At 39.9% G+C, this 18,878-nt stretch overlaps 1 protein-coding gene across 1 annotated transcript in view; it reads left to right on the top strand.

Annotated features, from left to right (window-relative positions):
- ZBTB20 (zinc finger and BTB domain containing 20) overlaps positions 1–18,878 on the top strand; it is an 851,623-nt gene that overhangs the window by 528,848 nt on the left and 303,897 nt on the right. Inside the window, exon 7 of the transcript XR_825707.1 lies at positions 10,795–11,724. The gene's annotated coding sequence lies outside the window, so the exon portion shown is untranslated. The remainder of the gene's footprint in view (positions 1–10,794; positions 11,725–18,878) is intronic.

The raw sequence follows: 18,878 nt of genomic DNA, 5'->3' as shown, positions 1-18,878 counted from the left end.
CTAGCGCCACCTCAGAAGCCCTAGATTAGAATACTTCAGGCTATTTAAGCTGAAGAGTACTTTTTATTTTGACAAAAAAATTTTTTTTAATTGATTGAGTTATATATTTCCAGTGACAGATTTTTAACTATTCCGAAGACTTAACATTATTAATATTGCACTTGAATAAGTCACTCAGTTTGAGCATCAGTTTTCTCATCAAAATGAGGCAACTGGACTTACATGATCTCTAGCTATTTGCAGCTCTGAAATTGTATGATTTCATTTTTCAATTCAATTCAACAAACATTAATGAAGTACTTATATAATGCAAATCAACATGGTAGAGCCCAGATGGATACAGAGATAAATAACATGATTGTTTCATGCAAGGAGTTTGCAATTGGCTTCATTCAAGATTGAGGTGTATATTTCTCAACATGTCCTAGCCCCTCATGTTTGGGATGTGATTTATGAATGAAGGCATATGATTTATTACCAAAGGGGAGGAAATTCATTCATTTGTTAATGTTTCTCATATCTGAATTTGGAGAAATTAAAAAGGGGTCTGAACTATTATTTTAATTATGTTGTGCAATTGTATCCTACCCTCATTGCAGAGAATTTGGAGCCTTCCAGACCATTATCACATCCATCCCTAAAGAAGTCCAATGAAAATAGAAAGAAGTAAATATAGTTATCCATATTTTAGTGATTAGAAAAATGGACCCTAGATTTCCTGGAGATATACAATGAGCAAGTGAACAGGCAAAAAATCTAGGAACCCTCCCCCTAGGACTGCATAACCAGCTTCCCTTGTGAGTGACAGTTTCTTTTAGCAGATTCTGCAGAGCCTGATTGCTAACCTGTCTTCCACACCTGATCCTTCCTTATTCTTTATCTAAACAGCAGCTTAGTCACTGATGATTTCAGATGTATCACCAGGAAAAAAAAAGGGGTATGGTGGAAGAGTGGAATGTACACAACAACAGATGTGCCATGCAAGCTGTGATATAGTGATATAGTGTTCCAGTCTTCAGTTTGCATTAAAATTAGAAGTGAAGAAAAGTTGAGGACTCAGTCAGTCTGATCCATAAGCATTTGTCTGTAGGCCCAGCAGCCATAAAGAAACCTGTGTCACTCTAAACATGCCACCCTGGAAACTCTGTCTCAATCCTTAGTATCACTAGAATTTTCCTAACCTGCTTTTGAGGGAAGTTAAGAACATAATGAATTTTCTTCTTTTTTACAAATTCTGCAAGCAGCTCCTTGGAAACAGTTGATTATATTTCCTTCTTTACCTAAATCTTCCTAGGTAGTAAAAAAGTCATATCCGTGTTTCGTCTCATGGTTTCCTTAGTCAAAAATTTGCATCCAAGGCCTAGGAAAATGTTTGGTCTTCACGATTGAATGTTTAAACAGGTGCACACTTCACTGGTCTGGCTGAGGAAAGGTAGTCTCCTCCTTTCGGAAACCGTGACGTTAAGAGAAAGATTCTCATGCCAGCTTTTATGAATGCCTGTGGAGGAGAGTCAGGTAATTCTTAAGACTTATTACCTGGGTTACCAACCTACTTGCATCCCTCCTATTTTATGTTCTCATGAAGAAATTGATTTAATAGATTCAAGATATTATTAAATACATTCTGCATTAATATTATATGTCCTCTTTGAATCCAAGTGGCAATACAATAGAATTTCATTTTATAAATAACACCTTTCAAGCTAACACCACAGGGCACAGTACAAAAGAATCAAAATAGAACACAAATGCTGTAATCAAATGCAGACCCCAGGAAGGCTGATTAAAAAGGCATGTTGCTAGTAAGAGCAGCCGACAGGGTAAATATAGTGGGTCAGAGCAGAACAGCCAACTGAACAGAAGGGCACACTAAAATAAAATGGACTTGCCTGCCTGATTCACATGGCCTTATGATTCTCCTTTGTCATCGTTTCCTTTTGGACTCAACAATTGCAGGGGAGAGGTGTGCATATCTGTTTGCTGGGGAAATGGGGATCGAATGTATGTAAGGTCATTAGGTTTATCCTCAGTCTTCACAGACAACACAAACAAAAGAAAATTCTAAAGACAGTCACTTGTCTAAAATCCTAAAGCAATGCCTACAGTATTTGCTTGATAATCCCACTGGTTTTCAGAAAACACGACTGAAGGAAGCCAGTAGATCCTCCCCATAATAGTGAGAGCGGATAGTACTACTATGACCAGGCATCAGTGAAAACAGACAAATGGGTGGGACAGGTGCTTTGTGGCCTTAGTTTTGAGCCTGTCTCCTCTCCATAGCACTCGCTCCTCACCCAGTTGCTTTCTGTGCTCTCAGCCTCTTACCACCACACAACCCTTTCTAATGTCGGGGGTTTGTGTTTTAAATCCTACCTCTAGGTATAGAATAAACAGTTCTGCCCTCTTCTAAAAGGAAGAAAAGAATTAGGTGAAAACAGTTGAGATATTTAAGTATACCTCCCCATCCATATGTAAAATCAGTTCTGTCAGTGATCACTGTATACCTTAAGGAATGCTTCCCATTGGTCATTTACTTAAGCTTTTCTATATAATATTGAAGGTAGAACAATATAGGACAAGACTCATAGGGAAAATTCCCTACTAAATATATGATACATTTTTCTAAAATACAGCAACTCATAGTGAACAGCCTCCCCCAAAATGAGTCATAGAACAGCAAATATGGGTTCTAGAGTCAATAAAAAGAAAAGGAGAAAGGAAAGATAATAGTTGAGCTCATTTTTACCACTCTTGAAGCTGTGGATTGTTCATAATGACTCTCCTGATTTACCCACTTAGTTGAAATTCTGGACTGGGATCACCGATGCATAAATCTAGGTCAACAGTTTAGTATTTCTTTACATTTTTCCTAATCTGTTAACTGTAAACAAGTAAAACATATGTGGGCAGCATTTGGGGCTTACCCAGTGGTTTAGCAGTTAAGAATCTTCCTGCAGTCCAAGAGACACAGGAGATGTGAGTTCGATCCCTGAGTGAGGCAGATCCCCTGGAGGAGGGCATGGCAATCCACTCCAATCTTCTTGCTGGGAAAATCCCATGGACAGGAGCCTGGTGGGCTACAGTCCATGGGGCCACAAACAGCCCACATGACTGAAGAGAATGAGCACTCACGGGCAGCATTTGGGTTGGGGGAGGTCATCATGCCAATACTAGTAGTGCCACTTTTATTTAATAGAATATTATTGTCCTTAATTCTGACAATATGTATTTAATTATACAGAGTCAGTGCATTAGCAAAGGTAAACAAGTCTAGTTAGTCATATAGTAAGAGAACACTGGATTGTAATCTCCAAAGTGAGTTATCTCATCAAGTGTATGATCTAATAACTCTGCCTGTTATCCATGTGCTGCCGCGCAGATCCAAATTCACCCTTCCTTGCCTGCTCAACAAAAATGTATCGGCTCCTTTAAATATTTCCCTTTCCTGACTGTCTGTGTGTGTGCGCTTTGCCAGTGAGGATTCAGAGAGACATTATAGGAGGAAGAGGGTTTCCTTCCAGGTTGCCTGTACATTTTTGGCAGGCTCCTGCACTGTGCATGGTTCTCTAGGGCCTGGCTCCTGTGGCACACACTTCCGCCCTGTGGCCCAGCAGCCGAAGTTCAGGTAGTTTCTCCAGTGTCCAGCAGCTACCTCTATTACCCACCACACACACACACACACACATGCACACATTGGGCGGTGGTTTACGTGGTAGAGTGCCTCGGATGAAACAGCCTCCCTGTGAACAGTTTCCCAGACACCCTGGAGTATAGACTTCCAGCCAGTTTTTCTGACACACTGCTCCAGCAGTTTCTCTGCCATTCAGTCATTGGCTGTGCCTTGTGCAACAATGGGCTTCCCTGGTGGTTCAGTCAGTAAAGAATCTGCCTGCAATGCAGGACACCCAGGTTTGATCCCTGGGTCAGGAAGATCCACTGGAGAGGGGAATAGTTATCCACTGGAGAGGGGAATAGTTACCCACTCCAGTATTCTTGCCTTGAGAACTTCATGGACAGAGGAGTCTGGCAGGCTACAGTCCATGAGATTGCAAAGAATCAGACACGACTGAGTGCCTAACACTTTCACTTTGCCCAATAAAGACTGCAGCCTGGTCCAAAGGTGTAAGGGACTCTTGATCGGGCACTCTCTATCAGCCTTAGAAGTCGTGGCTCCTCCTTATATTTGCTTGTTCTTATATAATTTCAGTTAAGTTCAGTTCAGTCGCTCACTCATGTCCAACTCTTTGCAACCCCATGAACCACAGCACGCCAGGCCTCCCTATCCATCACCAACTCCCAGAGTTTACTCAAACTCATGTCCACTGAGTCAGTGATGCCATCTAACCATCTCGTCCTCTGTCGTCCCCTTCTCCTCCTGCCTTCAATCTTTCCCAGCATCAGGGTCTTTTCAAATGAGTCAGCTCTTCGCGTCAGGTGGCTAAAATATTGGAATTTCAACTTCAGTATCAGTCCTTCCAATGAACACCCAGGACTGATCTCCTTTAGGATGGACTGGTTAGATCTCCTGGCAGTCCAAAGGACTCTCAAGAGTCTTCTCCAAGACCACAGTTCAAAAGCATCAATTCTTCGGCGCTCAGCTTTCTTTAGAGTCCAACTCTCACATCCATACATGACTACTGGAAAAACCATAGCCTTGACTAGACAGACCTTTGTTGACAAAGTAATGTCTCTGCTTTTTAATATGCTGTCTAGGTTGGTCATTACTTTTCTTCCAAGGAGTAATCGTCTTTTAATTTCATGGCTGCAATCACCATCTGCAGTGATTTTGAAGCCCAGAAAAATAAACTCAGCCACTGTTTCCCATCTATTTGCCATGAAGTAATGGAACCCATGATCTTAGTTTTCTGAATTTTGAGCTTTAAGCCCACTTTTTCACTCTCCTCTTTCACTTTCATCAAAAGGCTATTTAGTTCTTCTTCACTTTCTGCCATAAGGGTGGTGTCATCTGCATATCTGAGGTTATTGATATTTCTCCCAGCAATCTTGATTCCAGCTTGTGCTCACCCAGCCCAGCGTTTCTCATGATGTACTTTGCTCATAAGTTAAAAAAGCAGGGTGACAATATACAGCCTTGACATACTCCTTTTCCTATTTGGAACCAGTCTGTTGTTCCATGTCCAGTCCTAACTGTTGCTTCCTGACCTGCATATAGGTTTCTCAAGAGGCAGGTCAGGTGGTCTGGTATTCCCATCTCTTTCAGAATTTTCCACAGTTTATTGTGATCCACACAGTCAAAGGTTTTGACATAGTCAATAAAGCAGAAATAGATGCTTTTCTGGAACTCTCTTGCTTTTTCAATGATCTAGCAGATGTTGACAATTTGATCTCTGGTTCTTCTGCCTTTTCTAAAACCAGCTTGAACATCTGGAAGTTCACGGTTCACATATTGCTGAAGCCTTGCTTGGAGAATTTTGAGCATTACTTTACTAGCGTGTGAGATGAGTAAAATTGTGCAGTAGTTTGAGCATTCTTTAGCATTACCTTTCTTTGGGATTGGAATGAAAACTGACCTTTTCCAGTCCAGCGGCCCCTTCTGAGTTTTCCAAATTTGCTGGCATATTGACTACAGCACTTAAACAGCATCATCTTTTAGGATTTGATATAGCTCCACTGGAATTCCATCACCTCCACTAGCTTTGTTTGTAGTGATGCTTTCTAAGGCCCACTTGACTTCACATTCCAGGTTGTCTGGCTCTAAGTGAGTGATCACACCGTCATGATTATCTGGGTCATGAAGATCTTTTTTGTATTGTTCTTGTATGTATTCTTGCCACCTCTTCTTAATATCTTCTGCTTCTGTTAGGTCCATACCACTTCTGTCCTTTATTGAGCCCATCTTGTATAATTTACAGTTGTCTTATCATTAGTCACTCCCTCATTACTCCAAACCCCTGTTATAGTTAATAACTCTTTATATTAAATTTTTCCTATTCAAATTACTGTGTGGTTTCTGTTTCCTGATGGACCATGACTGCTCCATGACTAAAAAGGATTGAAGTAATATGTATTGTTTGGGAGTAGGTAGCAGTAAATCATCTCTTTATGGAATGGATTAGCATTAGTATGATGGGCCTTATCCCAGCCTCGCTGTTAGAGGAACAAAGAGTTTTGAGAATTTGATGCTAGATTGAAAAGTGACTTAAGAATATGACGCTGTGTACTATTTTTAACTGTACATATGGTTTTAAGGATCTGATTTTAAAATATTTTACTTGATCTCACTGAGAGTTTTGTAAAATGTAAACTGTAAAAAGGCAGACAACAAAAGCCTGGACTCAAAAGTAATTTGTTGGCCTTGAAAAGATGTTGGAAAATAATAACACTATAATGTGAATATTTAGATTAGTAATGCTAGGGAAATAATGATTCCCATGGTTTTTTGAGAACTCGTAGCAACAGGGGTAGATGGGGCTTCCCTGGTGGCTCAGAGGGTAAAGAATCTGCCTGCAGTACAGGAGATGCAAGTTCTGTCCCTGGGTCAGGAAGGTCCCCTGGAGAAGGGAATGGCTACCCACTCCAGTATTCTTGCCTGGAGAATTCCACGGACAGAGGAGCCTGGAAGACTACAGTCCATGGGGTTGCAAAGAGCAGGACATGACTGAGTGATTAACACACACACACACTGTTATTATCCTTATTTTAAAAATAGAGAAATAGAGGTTCTGGAAGGTTAAGGAACTGACGTAACATGCTTTGTGTAGTACATCTCAGGGCAAGGTTTTGAGCTTAGATCTGACTGTGAGGCCTGACTCGGAACCATTGCCCTCTGCTATCAGAACACTAATACTGAAATAAATAGCAAGCTACCTGGGAGACCAAACACAGAAGAGATACCAAATCCAGAAAGAGATACTCTAACATGTCCTTAAAATGTATAGCACACTTTGAGATAGTTCTGAGACAATTTAGTACTCTTACCTAAAAATATATGGACGAGCTGGGTGAACACTGATGATCAAATCCCCAGATCCAAAGTGTTAACTGTGTATCAAAACCCCAGCAGCCTTGATTCAGAGCTGAATTGAAGGCAGATGAAATATTAACAGCAGTTCTAGCAGCACAAAATGAAATATGAGATCCTGTATCAGAAATTATTAGTAACCTGTTAAAAGAAATGCTGAAAAATGGCAGTTACCAAATTAAAACTGGGAAACAGAGCCCAAATGGGAAATTTTGAAAAGTTTGGAGGAAAATAAATGACAGATTGTCCTCTTGGCTCTTATTACTATGCCATCCTAAATCCTACTTGGCAATACATGGTGGAGGTGAAATAAGAACTGCATCACTGCCAGTGCTGGTCCTCAAATTTGTAGTTCTAAGTGTCTGTGAGGGTGTCTGCGATTGATTGGAAAAGTAGCTAGAATTTGGTAGCTCTATCTAAATTGGAGAGTCTAGAGACTCTTATTATGAAAGGCTTCCTCTCATTTGTGAATTGGCCCCTTTGCTCCACTTTTGGATGCCTGGCTTCCTCCATGCCGAGCTGCACTAAATGTTTCTACATGGGAAAGCTATTCTCCTTAAATGCTTTCAAATTTAAAGCATCTATCTGGATATGTTCATGTTTATGACTCAAAATATCTAGCATCAAAAAAAATAGAGAGAGAGAGAAAGGTTACAAATACCAAATACTGGGTAGTAAATGAAGGCGATATTTTTCCATCAGTAACTGAGAGCAGAGAAATGACTAGAAGCAGAGTTGCTGAGCAGTTGGTGCCAGAGAGAAAAAGGAAATGAGCTATAGAACCATAGAATCTTCATGTTGGCAGAGACTATGGAGTTCATGCAGTCCAACCCTATCATTTTTCAATGAAGACACTGAGACATGGGGAGTTAAGGGACTTGACTTGCCCTAGACACATAGCTGTTTACTGACAGTCAGGCCAAAAACATTTCCCAGCTCCCAGTCTGGAACTCTGTAGTTCAGCATGCTACTGCCATTCTCTACTGAAAATTAACACTAACCCAGCCTGGAACATAGAAGAATTCAGCATCTGTGAGAAGCAAGAAAAATGAATTCTGAGATGGAAATCAGTCCGAGAAAAAAGAGAGGGGAAATGAATGATTCTCTTTCACTGTGATTCTTTGGCCAACGTTTCTAAAGATATTTTCTATCAGTTTACTCCTCCATCCCTTTCTACAAAAAAATAATAAAATAATTTGGTTGTAATTCCCCAGGGTTTATATTTACACATTCAGATTTGATTTACTTTGAGAATTCTCCCATGTACAAGTTGTCTTGATTATTTCGTGTGTGGCATTCCCATTGATTCCTGTTATTTACATGGGCCTGACTCTTTTTCCTAACACTTAAATGTGCTCCAGAGTTCTTCTAGGGAGAATCTTCTCCCAGGGACACCCTAAGGATCAGATGTAGATTTAAGATGCAAGAATTATATTCTATTAACCTTTGTATTCTGTTAACCTCCTGGAAAACTTAAGCCATATGTGGGCCTCATAATAAGGCTCATGAGTTAGGTGAAATAATTTTATTTGGAAGCACAGGATACTTTGAAATAAACCAGTAACAAAGGAGAGACAATAAAAATGTTTCCGTAGGATACCCTGTGAAATAACAGTATGGGTCTTTCAGACAAGTTGAATATGTTTCAGAATAGAGCAACCGGAAATGAGAGAGTCAGACAGTATGATGAAAACTACAGATGGAATGCTTCGCATGGGAAGTGATTATATACAAGAAGAGGGCTCAGGAGCAGGTGGGCGTGGAGTTGGAAAGGAGTGGGTAACTGAAATAAGAGAAGATAATGCTTGACCAGGTCTAGTAAAATATTCCCTGCCACAACCACTGTTCCATGAAGAGACTGAGCCAAGAGGCCTGAAGAAGCTAACCTGAAGTTCAGCGTTGCCATTATTGTGGGAGGCAGCAGGCAGAGCACACCCGGATTTGTGTTACGCAGTAATCAGTGCTGGGTGTCAGCATTCATCAGCCAGATGGCCAGACCCACAATTAATCAATTAGGCTGGGATGATCAACTGGACTAAGTTTTCCCCTTTGGTAAAAAACCCTCATCACGCAGTCAAGGCCAATAGCACTTTTATCCTGTTGCTTTTGGAGATGCTTCTAAAAATCCCTCTTCTGTTTCAGGTTTCTAGTTACTTCGTGTTATTAAGTTCCAAGCTGCTTGGACAATATAGATACCCCAAATCGAGATTTTAACATAATAGGTTTTTAACATCCTCTGTGTTCATACATAATGTTTCAAATCTCCAGATAGAAACAAGCTTTTTGAAGCAACATTCTCTGAGGAATTTACTAGATGTAAGGTCTTCCTATTGGATCCTCTGAATCCATTGCAACAACACTGGAAATGATTCTTTCACTGAGTACTTAGGAAGATGATAAGTTAATAAGATACAAACAATTAGCATTTCATTGAGTATCCAACCTGTGATAGATACTACCATGATAAGGATCAGCAAACATTGATTCCATCTTTATAATAATTCAAGGTGATAATATTCCATTTCAAAGAAAAGGAAACTGAGGCTAGAAAGTTCATTTTCTTAAGGTCAAGCATTTATCAAAGAGGTGGTGAGATGATTTAATGATCTTTGGAATAAAAACTAAAAATTTATTCCACTTTTTTTTATACATTTTACACAACTGTTCATCTTTATACAAAAATAGTTAGGAGTGAGTCTTTATTAGCTCTGTCTAAAGCTCTGTAAAGAAATCTTTTACTAGTGTTTCCCAGCCCTGATAATGGTGTTCTCTTTTTCCTGCAACTCTTGCTGTACCCCATCTGACTTTTCAAGTTGCTTTCTCCCTTGTTTGGGGGCCATCGCCACTATTTGCTGACCATTCTGTCCCCACCTCAGTTTCCTTATCTAGAAACGCTCCCTCTGAGTTTGTTTCCTACCCTAAGTCTTTTCTTTATCCATTGACTCATTCAGGCTATTAGCCTCCTCCAAAAAAATGTCTGTTAATTGATTTATTTTTTATGTTGAACCTGTTTTTTTCCTCTGACTGTTTTATTTTCCTTCTCCTCTTGCTATATAACAGTACTCCTGCACAGGAAGAGGCGTGGGAAAGTCCTGTTGACAAGAAGTGTCACTTGCTGATGGAGGTCCATGCTGACCCCATGGAGCAGAAATATAGACACAGTCTCATATTCCCTTTGTGCTCCAACACTGAACTTACTTCTCTCCTTTCTCTTGGCTCTTCTTTACTGCCACCCAAGCTTAACTGGAGTGCTTCTCTTTAACCATTTTGTGACCAGATTTTGCAAGGATGTCATTGACCCAAATGCACATCTTTGAGATATTAGGCTTTTACTTATAATCACATTATTTTATGGAACATGAGGCTTCCTGTTGTGATTTTACTGTACCGCTTTTCTTTTGTTTGTTTGTTTTGCTACTTATCAAATAGGGAAAGCAATACCAAAATACCACAGGATGGTGTATAGGTAACCACTTTTTCTTAAATCAAGTTTAGGAGCACATGGAAAAAAAGGTATTACAGAGATCTTAATGAGCATCTTTTCTCCTCCAGGGCTCTACTGATGCCCTCTTTTTCTGTCTGCGGTACTCTAATTTGTTCTTGCTATGTTTGGTAGGCAGCTGTTCTAAGTTTTTCCCTAGCTGCTCCTTTTTGTACAGTCCTTCAGTCTTCACCCCAGAGCTGATGAGGCTCTTTCATTTTGACCTGCAGTATCTCTGTGAATTGCAGAGCTGAGCCCTGCCATCTAAACTGCCTTTCTGCTTCATTTTGCTCCTGACCTAACACCACCCCCCCCACCCCTGCTATTCCAGGCCTGGCCTCTCATGACCAGAGACTGCTGACTCATCCTGGCCTGTGCCAAGCTGTGCAGTCGCTTAGCGATGTGGACAGGAGTCGAAGGACTAGAATGAGATCACTGAACTCATTTCACTTGTTGCTTACGGTACAGTCCAGCATGAGCTGGAAATGTAGGAACCTCAGCCTCTCGAGCAGAAAGAGTAAGTAGATTAAACACACTGCATCACCAAGCCCTCAACAAGCAATAGTAGGGTGGTGGGCGGGGGCTGGCTTTTTCATGGCCGTGTCTAGGGCATTCCGGTTCATCAGGAATGTTCCTTTGTCCTCTCTTCTTCCTCTCCTCCACAATCGCACCCTCCCCCCTCCCTGAACTTCCCTTCTGAAAATGTCCGGATGGCACAGCAGTCATCTGGGCAGAAATGAAATTTTGCTAATAAGCAGCCTCCACAAGAAATCCTAGGACAGTGACACTGTTGAAACTGCTTATGTGTCTACTGGGAACTGACATGAACTTCCCAACAGAATTCAAGGAGATGAAAAAAAAATCTCTTTTTGTTCTCCTTTTCTTTCTGATTCTCTTTTCCTTTCTGTTTTGAGGGAGGTAGTTTCAGGAGAAATGGCTGCATTCTGGTGTGGTGTAAAGTTTTCCGTCGGGAGACAATAATGTACATTCCTCTGGCAGGACGGGATGGGTTTTTTTTTTTTGTTTCTCTTGCTGTTGTTTATTTATAAGACATTTCCTCTCAGTTAGTGGAAGTTAGATCGTAAGAGGCTCCAGTGATTTTCCTTCCACCTCCCCTCCCTAATTTCTGTGCTTCAGCACTCGAACACCGTGAACTCGACGAACTAATCAAAGCAGGGAGCTTAGCTGCCAGGCCTGGACAGCCTCGGGAGTCTGTGCTGATTCTCAGGCGACACTCCTTGGATCAGGAACCACAGTCCTGGTGAGTGGTGAGGTTCCAGAATTTGATGTGTCAAGGATTCTATTCTTGGTGTCTCTGAGGCAGTCAGAAAATAACGAGTGTTTTTTAAATGGAAAAAAATGGAATTTTTTTTTTAAAAAGCTACCAAACAATCCAACGGCCTGATGAAGATTTTACTATGTACAGCTGAGAGCACTCTATGGACAATGGCTGAGCCTTGAGTCTGTGCTCAGGAGGAGCCTGCAGGCTTAGGTTTCATGCTACCACCGATGGATGTCAGCCTTGACATGCCTAGCAAACATGCTGGTGGGAGGAGAAAGATAGGTGAGTGAGTGCGGCTGGGAGGTAGCAGATGGGGTTATAGGAGGGGGAAGTGAAAGTGGGATTCAGGATCCGTTTGGAGTTTCTCTCTACCAGCTTTTCGTGCATCTCTCCTTTGCACATTTACATTATGCTCAGAATACGTAACGTGCCCAGTTAAGCAAGGAGTAAAAGTGGCTGCGTGGAACAAGAATATTGTTTAATACTGTTCTTCTGAAGATCACTTTGCTAAGAACTGGCTGTTTTTAAACGTTTGGGAAACTTCCCCCACCCAACCTTTGGAAAATATTATTTGTCATACCCTTGTCTTTATTCTTCTGCATTCATGATATTAAACAGAAGAATGCAAGGGAAATCCTTATTTGGTTCCAGGGAAATTTATCATCGTGACACAGGAAAACTAGATGACTGTCCTCACAGTATTAAACCCAAATATAGTATCGTCCTCAATATAAGAGCCTCTGATTGAGTGTGCTCAGAAGTTGTCTAACAAATGAGATGGGGGTGGTGGCACGCTGTGTGATATGAGACTAGCAGAGGAGTCAACAGACCAGCTTCTGGTGCCAATACTTGCCTTCCATGTCCTTGTTAATAATTCACACTCTCCCTGGAAGTGGAGTTTCAGTTGGAACGTGTATTTATCTTTTACCATCAGGTCCCTACTTAGTTGCTTTTTCAGAGGTATTTGATCTCACTGTGTTTTCTTGTTTTCTTTCCAATCTTAAGGATCCAGTGTGTTCCAAAATATTAAGAGTGGAAAAAATAAAAACCAAAAAAACATGGTGGCCATAAAAGCATTTGACTGTGTGGCAGCATCTGAAGTGAATTGCTCTTTGGAGGCAAGGAGGAGTCTTTGATGTTCCCAATATGGTTCTCATAGGCTAAAACTTCCAAGAACCACAACCCAGCCTAAGGGGCACTCACTCGATGTTCTTAAATATTTGGAAAGAGATGCTAATTTATTGTTTTAGTTTTCCTTGCTATTAACACTTTGCCAGTAGATTCTTCCTCAGAGTTGGAAATGCTTTAGCACTAGCTGATTTTGTGTTTAACCAGATGTGTATTGTGTGTGCCTGTTGTGCGGACTCCTGTCCAAGCTGGTGCAATCACTCTGCATATCACATCGATGCTTACTTTGGGAATTTTGTTTGCTACTCTGGGTGATTCAGATTCTTAACCATAGAACTCGTGCATGCTCAGTCATGTCCGACTCCTGCAACCCCGTGGACCATAGCCCACCAAGCTCCTCTGTCCATTGGATTTTTCAGGCAAGAATACTGGAATGGGTTGCCATTTCTTCCTCCGGGGGGATCTTCGCAACCCAAGTATTGAACCTGTGTCTCCTGCAGCTCTCCTGAACTGGCAGGAGGATTCCTTACCACCTCATGCTTATATAGTCCCATGGTCCTTACAGACACTGACCCCTGCTACAGCCTCATCAGGCTCTGTCAGTGACCTCTAGCACACAGAGTCAGCTTACTTTCATGGTTCCTATAGTTTGGGAGGCACATCAAATTCCTGAGCTGTCATTGTGATAGGAAGAAGTCCCAGAGTTTTATTAGGACCAGTATGCTCAAAGCTTGATGGTATTTAATGGAAAGCTTGCTTATTTCAGCTAGGCCATGTTAATTATACTACATGCATGTGGAGTATTTCTTGGGGATTTTCCATTAGTTCTCTGTTTTTCTGAGGAAAGAAGCTGAAAGGGAAAATAGGGTTAAAATTTTTTAAAGTGTGATATATAAATGTAACTCACTTTTACCCATTACTACCAAGACCTATGTGAGGTTGTGCCTTCACAGTTAACACTCAGGCTCCACAGACTCCTGGGAGAATTGTCCGTTATCTCTCGTAGAGATGATATCTGCTAAGACTGCACTCAGGGTAAGCTGGATAGCTAACATTTAGAAAACATTTTACTATTGAAATCCTCTGTGCTTGTACACAAAATGTTGTGAGCATATTTAAGCAGAAAATAGGTAAACACAAATATCTAAGAGTATATCCCAAGATGACATTTTAAAAAGATAACCTGCCAGAGAAATTTTCCTTATTGTTGCCAAGACCTGGAGTTCCACGTGGCTGTGGAAGAAAGAATTGCATGGCTGAGTTAGAGTATTTAAGTTAGTTTGATCAGTACACCTTTGATAGAAAGGCAAGATAATGATGTATTTCTTTCCATTGAAATGGTTGTAAATAGTTACCTGATCTTTTCAAAACCTGTGTTATAAACCTCCATAATGTACTATTGATAATTCAATTTTCTGAGTGCTGATTCTAAAAATTTTATTTTAATTTCAGAAGATGCATGTTATAAAATGTCTATTTTCTTGCATGTACATTTTTGCTGTAAGCACTTCCCAAGTGTTATATTCATTTAATTAGGCAGTCACAAATAGATTCAAATAGCATTTCTAAATGACAGAATTATTATTATCTCAATAAGAAATTATTCTTTCTTATTTATATAGAAATGTTTTTGATATTTATGTGATTTCTTTTAAAAGACATGTGTTTTTAAACGTTAGGAAGAAGGTGCTGATTCATTGTATCATGTGATTATATATGTATGTTAGCTTGTGTATAATCTGTATTCAGTATACCTGTGCTCATGCTCAGTTGCTAAGTTGTGTCCAACTCTTTGCGACCCCCTGGACTGTAGTCTGCCAAGTTCCTCTGTCCATGGGATTCTCCAGACATGAATACTGGAGTAGATTGCCATTTCTTCCTCCAGGCAACATACCTATATTCAGCTATTAAAAATATAACCAAATCCTAGCTAGGTTCACTTGCCTCTAAACTCAATCAAACGTTTTACAAATTAACCATAAGTGAAATGTAGTTGACGTTCTATCACACTGACAACACAGAAATTTTACACAAATATTTATGAACAGAATCTGCAAAAGATAAGATTTGGTTAGCTGATAAGATTGGTAATTATCCTTCATCAAACACACATGTTAAATTATGAGCCTAAATTCTATTTATGTACAACTTCAAAATATTAATTGCTAAATGTATAAAGTAGTTTAAGTAGAAAGAAATGAAATTGCTTTTAATTATCTGAAAATTCATAATATATTTAATGATTCACTTTATTTTGTAAGAATGAATTTATATCCAAATGACCCAGTTTATTCTAGTTTCTCAGTGATTTAGTTGTACATTAAATACTTTGATGCTGTATTTACATATCAACATCAGCAACTATAATTTCCCAGATACCTTTTCAAGATACCCAGCCAAGACATATCCTTGTGAAGTCACACTTTTTTCTTTGAAGCTTTCTGTAAAAACCTAGATTAAAAGTGAACTTTCCCTTCTGACATTAATTGCATTTTAAAAATCTGTAGCTTTCATTTGACACATCATATACTGCTTTGTACTGAAGTTTTTTTATACATATGAAACTACAAGTGGTTAGAGGGCAGGTGCTACATTTTATGTTTATTTACCTCCCTTCCAACCAATGTTGAATTGCCTCAATCTGAGTGAAGGATCAATGAATAGGTGATGAATGAATGAATGGATAAGTGGATGGATGATATCTATATGGCAGTGTATTGACATTGAGTACATATTGCTAATCATACGGAAGAAATATGTCCAGAAAACAAATCAATTCTTCTGTATCTGAATCCTTTAAACTCCCATATTAGATCTTCCAACTAGCTGATGGCATCATTTGCCAAGGTAGCTTTTCTAATCTCTACATGCCCAAGTGATTTCTGATGGGACATGGAGTCTTGAGCATGCAGTAGTTCCATTCATTTCCTAGGACTCATGAGGGTGCCAAATACCTACATTGTTCTGCTCCTGCAGTCTGAAAGTACCAAACTCACCTGTAAAGTATCATATTGACCAAAAACTTCTCCAGTTTGTCAGTATTTGCTTATAGTCAGTCAGTGGTTCTTCCTCTCCTCAAACTCAATATCTAAGGAGCTCAGGTTGACATCAGATGTGGAAAGGCATGAGGACTAGCTATGAATACCCATGAACTAGACAGGAGAGGGTTGGGGCAGACAACACAGTAAAGAAAGGGTCAAGAAGACAGACTGCCCAATCATTTCCACTATCTTAAAAAGTACTAATTAAATGCCCTGTCTGAGGCAGATAATAACTGAAAACAGCCAAGTGCAATTGTTTCTCATGAATGCATAAAGAAATTGGTGGGATCTCTAGGTGCTTCTTCAATCAGTAAGCTGGAGCATACTAAGGCACATTTGGTGCTCTGGACACATTGGAGGAGAGGGAACCATTCCAGCACCCTAAACGGTACCCTGCTGACATGAATAACATCTAGAGACTAACTTCATATACAACAAACTGACCCTAATAAACAATAATTAAAAGAATCCAAAATATCTTGTGAAATTTAATTATATCTGTCATCAATGGTCAATCAACTTAGTAATCACTAAGCTACATCTAATTCTGTCTCCTACATTGAATTATTTTCTAGAGCTTCTAATATATATAAATGAAATGTACTGGTTTTATTTCCTTCTCTTTTTATTTTTCCCCTTTATCCTCTAGTAAACTGAATTCCTAGATGTAAGCAGCCAGAGGGAGAAAGAGAAATGATTCACATAATGGATAATTAACCCTTGAACAATGGAAAGTTAACTCTCCATAGACATGCCAAAAACTGAAATGTTTTGTTGTTGAATATGTTCTCCTTTGGGTGTTAACACATAGAAGACATCTCCATTAGCTCAAACTTGGCACCAAACAACCTGTTCATTTTCAATCTACAAATGCCACACTCACCTTCCAGTTCATTCTGGCAGGATTTGTAGCATGATGCCCTCTTGGGTAGTCATGTACAAACAACTCTGAGGGGCAAAATTGTATGAGTGCCTAATCCACTTTTGAAAATGAAAGAAAAGGATCTGTTTTTATGAAAAGCACCTAATAAGGAAAGACACAAATTGTAATAAAAAGTGTTAGCACCTTGCATCTCCTGTTAATTGCCTTCCTAGTCAAAAGGAACCAAAATAGTGTAATAAATGTTAGACATACATCATGAACAGAGTGCAGAAAAAAATGTCTCTTCCTTTTAACAGTGAATTGAAAAAGAGTAGCAAAGCTTCAACTACCCACATTGCCTTAACTTAGGCTTCTAACCTTATTCATCTACTTCATTTGTCTAATGAGGATAATAGTACCCATTTGACTTATTTATCAGCATTGTTATGAGGATCAGATTACAAAGACTGTCTCTTCATTACATTCATTAAACATAGATTTAACATTCATTCATTCACTCATATACTTATTAATGCAAGAAACACTTTTGAACCATATTCTGTGTCAGGTATTGTTCTAACAGTTAAAGATTGATTCATTTATTAATAAGTATTTATTAAGGTGCACATACTGTGAACCTAGGGCTTTTCCAAGGGCTTGGGATACTACAGTAGACAAAACCAACAGAAGTCTCTATTCTCAAAATACTTGAATTTTAGGCAATGGAGAAAGATGACAAACAGGTACATATTTAAAATATAAAGTATGTTAGATAGCACTGGTAAGTGCTATGGAGAAAAGTTAAATAAGAGGAGAGAGACAAACAGAGTATGGTTGTGTGAGGGCTAAGGTTGCGATTTTAACATAACGGAAACAGAATGCCTCCCTAAGGGGACAACATTTGAGAAAGGTGAAGAAGCAAGACTGTGTCAGGCAAGTTTGAGTGGTAACAAGGCAGTCTTTGTAGCAGGATGAGAGTGGGCATGCAGCAGAGTGGTAGACGTGACAGGAGAGGCAGTGGGAGCCTGAGCATGCTGTTGTGAAAGTCTGGTCTTGACATTGACAATACAAAGATGAAAAGCCATGACCTCAAGTTGCTCATTGGTGGAGAGACAGATAGGGAAACAAGTTGGGATAATGCCATATGCTAAGAATCATAACTGAAGGATGCTCAAGGAACCTTGGAGGCACAAAATAGCAAAAGTTTACCTGAATGTATTTTGCGGTAGAGTTAGGAAAAGCTTCATAAAAGAGCTAATAAATCCCTTCTAGGCCTTGAAGGATTTTCCCAAGCGGTCAGAGGGAGGAAGGACATTCAGTAAGAGGACTAGCAGTAGGAAATAGCATAGCAGAGTTGGGGACCAGTATCACTAACGTTTAGTGCAGGAGCGTGGAGAAATTATGCTATAGACGTGGGCAGGGAACAATCCTGTTGGGTCTTGATTGCCATGCAAAGACTTTTAACTTCATCCTAGGATATGTGGGGAGCCATTTAAAAGTTTTAAGTAGAGAAGGTTAATGATCAAATTGTGTTATAGAAGATCACCCAGGCAGCAGGGTAGAGGATGGATTGGAGGAATGGGAGAAGAGAGACAGAAAAATGAGTTAGGAGGCAACTAAAATTGTTGAGACAGAACACAATGAAGCTCTGAACTAGGACAATAACTACGGGAATAGAAAGGAAGAGACACGTTCAAGAGATAAGAGGCAGAATGGACACACCTTAATAACCTTTGGGCTGGGCATCAAGAGAAAGGAATTTCGGATTACTCCCAAGTTTCTGCCTTCCACGACTAAGCAAGATAACTGTGAGGAGGAGGAATGGGTCTTGTAGGCTGCAGGAAGGGGATAAATTTGTCTTTGACTGTGTTCAATTTGAGATGTTGGGGAAACATCCAGACTGATGCCTGGTAGGCTGTTGGATTTAGTCAGGAAAGTGGAAGATAGGTCAGGAATAGACGTAAGTTTGGCCATCATCTGAAGCGTGAGCTTCAGCATCATAGTTAAAGAATGGACCTTTCTCAAGGAAAATGTATTGGTAGAAAGCAAAAGAGAGCAAACCCCTGGAGTGAACCACATTTATGGAACAGAGAAAGGAAGAA

This window comes from Bison bison, unplaced genomic scaffold (assembly GCF_000754665.1).
Source record: "Bison bison bison isolate TAMUID 2011002044 unplaced genomic scaffold, Bison_UMD1.0 scf7180017864215, whole genome shotgun sequence".
Lineage (NCBI taxonomy): Eukaryota > Metazoa > Chordata > Mammalia > Artiodactyla > Bovidae > Bison > Bison bison.
Note: the sequence above shows the minus strand (reverse complement) of the source record. Positions and strands in the feature narration are given on the sequence as shown.